Here is a 6162-nt window from a genome sequence, read left to right on the forward strand (position 1 = left end):
TCGGGGGACTCTGGTTCAACCTCAAGCTCAAAGCAGAGTCAGCTGTGAAATCACACCTGCTTTCTCAGGGCTTTATTCAGTTGGATTTTGAAAACTTCCACAGAAGGAGCCTACACAAGCTCTCTGGGCTACCAAGTCCCACCACTTTACACACCTCAGGGTGGAAAACATGTTATAAACAGACCTCTGTGACTCCAATTCACACCTGCTGTCTCTTGTCTTCCCACCATGCACCACTGTGAAGAACTTGGCTTCACTCTCTTGAAGACCTTTGCACAGCTGCTGAAGGTCCCCCAAGCCTTTTCTTCTCCAGGCTCAGTAACAGGTCCAGTCTCTCAACTTCTCCTCACAAAGCAGAAGCTCACAACTCAAGCCAATCTTGGCAGCTGTCCACTGAACTCACTCCAGTCTACTGACATTTCCTTTGTCCCAGGGAGGGGAGCACAAGTGGATGCTGCATTCTGGACGCGGTCTAACGAGTGCCAAATGGAATGGGATAATTGCCTCACCTGACCTACTGGCTGTGCTCCTGTTAATACAGGCCAGCTCACTGGCCACCATGACCCCCAGAGCCCTCCTAGCTGAGCTGCCCCCCAGAACAGGCTGTTCTGGTGCAGGGGGTCACTCCTGACAGGGAGAGGGCCAGGAAGCCCCCACTCCCTAAGGAGCTGCTTAAATGGTAAATTTGCTTAGTAATCGGCAGCAGATGAAACGGATAGAAATTGGAGCCAAGTCTTCTTAGTGTTAATACACCTTACTTAGTAGTACTAAGTCGCCTCTTAGGGCCATATTCAGATGGCCTAAATTCCACATAAATCCTTCTGCCTCCTATTTCTTATTAGCTGGCTTTCAGGCAGCTCCCCACTCAGTGTCTTATGTAAATTCTCTGAATTGCTTTTCAGAGCCACCTAGAATTCTCCATTGACTGAGAAAAGGAGCTTCAGTGGAATTCAGGCCACCTGAACCTAGTTTTTAAGGTCCAGTAACACTGCAGCATAGACTGCATTATTTTTTGGATTTGCCACCATGCAGTTAAGTAGCAGTTGGCTGTCAAGACAGGTCTAGTTACTCTTCCACTGGAACAAGTATTTTAAAAGAAAATGTAGACTGCTAAACAATTCAGGACTCAGCTCTTCCTGCTACTTTCTGGAAATTTTGTCCATAGCTGGATCTCCTTTAACAAGAATGCTTTATCCATAGTTCTTTTGAATTTTGTCCTGAGCCATGTGCAATGTTTGTTCCAGAAGTCTTGACAATCCTTTGAAAAAAATTGGGTCTTTAGTATGACTCAATGGCTCAAACCATTCACTGGTCTACAGAAAGGAAGAATAAAAGCCCTACAATCAGCATTGAATGGAGGCTGGGGAAATCAATGGCTTAAATGCTCACCAGTTCAGCAAAAGCACACCATGCTTTAAGTCAAACATGAAGACAATTCCCCTAGTTCTTCAGAGATTAACAGTTTTCCAATAAATATTGTTCTGATTTTTCTGCAGTTTCTAGTTAAGCCACATCTTGTGATTTGAGGAGTTATTTCAGGCATTTTGGTTTTGGAAGTGTCATAAACAAGAAGTTACTCACACCAGCATAGTCAGCCCAACAGACCCTACTCGGTGTTTTGACATACTCAGGATCCTCCAAGCAGGAGAGATGGAGCAGGGAAGATGAGAACCACCCATAAACACTTCTGTAAAGTGGAACCAGATTCTACACACCACAGTCCTCACACCTCTTTTTTGGGCACTAATAAGGCTTTTGTCAAAGGCCCACAGCACTCAGGTGCACAGATATGGAGAGTCTACCCATTGCCCACTGCTGTAAGCCAGAGCTCTCTCAAAACATCCCAGTTCTGTGAAATACAAAGAAATAAAACTGAGGCTGAAATTTATTACTTTCATCCTTACTTGAGTGATATAGGGCACTTGAAGATAGCACAAACATTCAGAACCAAGTGCCAGTTTAGTGCAGGTCAAAGAGACTGCTCTAGAATTAAGTCAGTAAGTGCACACCTGCAAGGGACCCTGTACCCCTGAGGAAGCAGCCTGCTTTCCTGACCAGCCAAAAGAGACCAGATCCACACCACAGACTGACTTCAGCATGAGTTTCAAAATTTTTCACCACACAGATCAGCAGCTCCATCAGACTGACTCAAGTTTGTCAGCCAGCCACCAACACTGACTACACAAATGTTAAACGTGAACCTACCTCCTGTTTCCAGGGACTAACAATAACAAACACGCTGAACAACTACAAACAAAAATAGGTCTGTAAATCACAATGCTTAGTTTCAGCCATTCCTGAGGCATAAATCTACAAGTCAAGGAGGAATTACCAAGATTAAAAATGTCTGTCCTTAACTTTTCAAAGCACACAGAACAAATAGTATGAGAAGAATATAAAGTCTTATGAATGCACCCAGATCCACCTTCCTCTTAGGATACAGTTAAGACCAAGTAACACATCTATTATTTCATGCTTCTGCTTTTTAGACTCAGCTCTAAAATATGAAAGTCATAAGCCACAGTGAAATTTTGCACAATGAGATGGCAATCCACTCTGGAGAAAGACTGTATCAAGACCAGAACGTAACCAGTCTAAAATCACATTAAGGCTTTTGATTTCATTTTATGCTTTTTCTTTACATGATGCTTTAAACAATGAGACAAAAAAAGGGCAAATAAACTTCATGTGAACTCAAAATTTTTGTATTTTGAGTAGAAACGACTGCCCTTACCCTTAATAGACTTTTTAAAGTAATCAAAATCTTTTATCATTAGTATTACTCTTTTTCATCAATTCTGTACTGATAACAACACTTAAAAACTGAGGCTACTCAAATACAAGAATTTCATATCTGGTGTTACCAAACCCATTTCACTGGCCAAAAAGAGCGCTAAAGTACAGAACTTGATACTCTTAAACAAAATGCAATACTCACTGTAAAAAGGTTACATACCAGCTGTTGGACATAATAATTAAATGGGGGGGGGGCCTGTTTCTTCAGTACGGTAAGAAAAAACGTAGTGGACACAAACTGCCTTACAAATGTTTTTATTCTGCTACTGCCCTAATTTTTTCTGGAGGTTACTGTTTTCTTATTTCCCAGGGATTCTGTATGAGTCCCAAACACCAAACTTCACGCTATTTATGGAACTATCTGCAGAAGTATTTCAAGGCTCGCTGCTCTCCCTACGAGTGAAAGGTGTTCCGGTGCCATCCCCTCCCTCGGGCGAGTCCCGGCAGGGAACGCACCTCAGCGTTAAATCCCGCATCAACCCCTGGAAAACAGACCAGCAATGCTGGAACGGGACTGGAAATGCCGACCCGCTCCTCCTCCGGCCCTGCCGCTCTGGCATCACCCGCGCACAGCGGCCAGGAGCCGCGCACCGAGCCCGCCGAGCCCGCCCCGCGGACACGGCGCGTCCCCCCGCCCGCCCCGGGCACTGCCCCCGCCCCCCGCCCGGACACCGGAGCCCGAACACAAAGCGGAGCACAAGGAGAAAACGCGCCTGTAACCCACTATTATCTCGCTAATTATCCGGAGCGCCGCTCCCGCGGGGGCGGCCCCGGTGCGCAGCCGCCAGCCCCGCCGGCAGCCGGGCCCGAGGCGGCCCCGCCGGACCCTCGGCACCCCGCGGCCCGCATGGCCGCCAAACTCGCCCCCGCGGAGGCGGCGGGAGGCCCCGCAGCACCGCACGGCCGGGCGGGCACGCTCCTGGCGGCTCGGGGCGCCGCAGCCCGCTCCGGCCCGCTCCGGCCCGCGGCCCCGCACTCACCTGCCCCGGCCCAGGGACGCCGCGGCGGCACCGCCCGCTCCGCGCACCGCCCGAGTGCGCGCCCGCGCTCACCCGCGGCCGGGCCGCCCGCCACCGCCGCGCGCGCTCATTCCGTATGCGCCAGGGCGCCTCCTGGTTGGCCCGCGCCGGGTGGCGCGCGGGGCCGGGCTCCCGCGGAACGGGGTTACTACAGGTCACCGCCGCCGGGGGGCGGGGCCGGCGCCGGCGGCCAATCGGCGGCGAGGGGCGGGGCCGCGTCGGCAGCGTGTCCCTCCGCGCCCCGGGCCTCCCGCGCCTGGGGAGCGGCCCCCGCGCCTGGCGCTGACCCGGCCGGTGCCGGTACCTCCTGCACGGAGCCTCCTGAGGGCCCCGGGCCCGCCGCGGGCGGCCTCGGCACACGGACCTTCCCGCGGCCCCAGTACCGCGCGGGCCGTGCGCGTTAAAGCGTGCTTTTTGCCGAGTGTCCCGGTCAGAGCGAGTGGCCGCGGCCGCGGGAGGGACGTGGCCCGGAGCCGCCCGCGCGGGTCGCTGTGACAGCCGGGGCCGCTGCGGGGCCCGAGGCCGCTCTTCGGGCTTGGCGGGTCTCGGGGTTTGCAGGAGCGTGGCACTGCTGCGGGGGCTCCTGGCTCTGCTGGCAGCGCTAACGGAGAGCGCTCACTGCACACCCACCCTGAGCAGGGCTGGCCGCACCTGGAAGGGTTTTGGTCTGTGCTGCTCGAGACTGAGCTCCTCTTTAACAGTTCTTGAGGATCTTTTGTCAATATTGACTCATCCGGGCCCTGCAAATGTTCCTTCGGAATCAAAGGTTTTCATTTAACCGGTGTGATACGATACTGAAACAAAACAAATGAGCACCTGCCAAGGAGAAGTGAAATAAAAACAACAAATGGGAAGAAGGTTTCAAAGCCCAGGGGGAAGCTTTGGTTACTGCCGGTGCCGGGGTGGCGGCTGCGGCGGTGACAGCCACCATTGTCACAGGGGGGTTTGTTTGGCTCGGTTGGTGCAGTTCAGGCCCCTGGCGCAGCAGCCGAGGCATCTGAAGGCACAGCACAGGGCAAGGGCAGAGCTGAGGGCACAGCACAGGGCAGAGCTGAGGGCACAGCACAGGGCAAGGGCAGAGCTGAGGGCACAGCACAGGGCAGGATGGCAGGGCTGAGGGCACAGCACAGGGCAGGATTGTGGGTCTGAGGGCACAGCACAGGGCAAGGGCAGAGCTGAGGGCACAGCACAGGGCAGGATGGCAGGGCTGAGGGCACAGCACAGGGCAGGATTGTGGGTCTGAGGGCACAGCACAGGGCAGGATGGCAGGGCTGAGGGCACAGCACAGGGCAGGATTGCAGGGCTGAGGGCACAGCACAGGGCAAGGGCAGGGCTGAGGGCACAGCACAGGGCAAGGGCAGAGCTGAGGGCACAGCACAGGGCAGGATGGCAGGGCTGAGGGCACAGCACAGGGCAAGGGCAGAGCAGGATTGCAAAGCTGAGGGCGTGAGCCCGGACACTGATGTACCTACAGACCAACAGCAGTGAGTTACTGTGAGTTACTTATTTATAAACTCTGCAGCTGCCACCGCCCATGGCTGTGCCCCACCTGCAGCCGGCCCTCCTTCCCCTCACACACACCACGGCTCAGAGGCAGAGGCACTGTTTGCATCTCCAGAGTTACTTGGGTGGCAGAGAATGTGTTCACTCTTGCCAAAAGCAGATTAACAGGATATATACTTCTAATACAAAGACCAACTCAATCAGTCACCTCAGTTACTGGAAAACACGCTTCCAAGTGTTTATAGCTGGAACACAGGAGGTGGCTGCTGACTGTTCTAAATGCAGGAAAACATTGTCCACAGGAGTTACCTGAGCTGTAAAGGTCATGAGCTGCTTGAGCAAAAGGGATGCCACCTGAATTACGGGTAGGAGTGTGGAGACATACAACAACAGTTGCACACTCATCAGAAAAAAGTGAAAAAGGCTAAGCAGACGTGGAAGGAGAAGAAACTCAGTTTTCAAAGATGGAAAACGCAGACATTTGTGCAACAGAAGGGAATTCAGGCGTTGTCTGCCAAAAGATTTACTAATGTTGGTAGAGATAAAGTTAATAAATATGTTGTGAACATTAGCACAGGGAAAAGTCCTAGATTTGTGTTACACCATCTTTCACATTTCTTTCAAGGCAAGGAAGGTTCAGGATAAAACTACAAAAGTAATTTGATGTAAAGGAAAATGAGAGATTAAGCACTGGAATTCATCTGCTCAGCATCAGATCTCATGTTGAACCTTCTGCTCTTATTTATTTCTGGGTTATCACCAGGAACTGAGCCATAAAACACCTTGGCAAAAGCCTCACTTTGAGAAAGGCTTGGAATCTGTAACTTGAAATTAAATGTTATCC

At 52.0% G+C, this 6162-nt stretch overlaps 1 protein-coding gene across 2 annotated transcripts in view; it reads right to left on the minus strand.

Moving 5' to 3' along the window:
- ACSL3 (acyl-CoA synthetase long chain family member 3) overlaps window positions 1–3878 on the minus strand; it is a 51923-nt gene extending 48045 nt beyond the window's left edge. The window contains exon 1 of one of the 2 annotated variants that reach the window (XM_083868322.1): window positions 3849–3878. The gene's annotated coding sequence lies outside the window, so the exon portion shown is untranslated. Of the gene's footprint in view, window positions 1–3776; window positions 3823–3848 lie in introns of those variants that run through there. The other variant, XM_083868321.1, reaches the window with a different exon arrangement.
- Between the last annotated feature and the right edge of the window lie 2284 nt (window positions 3879–6162).

The sequence above is a fragment of the Zosterops lateralis genome (genome assembly GCF_965231275.1).
Source record: "Zosterops lateralis genome assembly, chromosome: 10".
In the NCBI taxonomy this organism is placed as follows: domain Eukaryota; kingdom Metazoa; phylum Chordata; class Aves; order Passeriformes; family Zosteropidae; genus Zosterops; species Zosterops lateralis.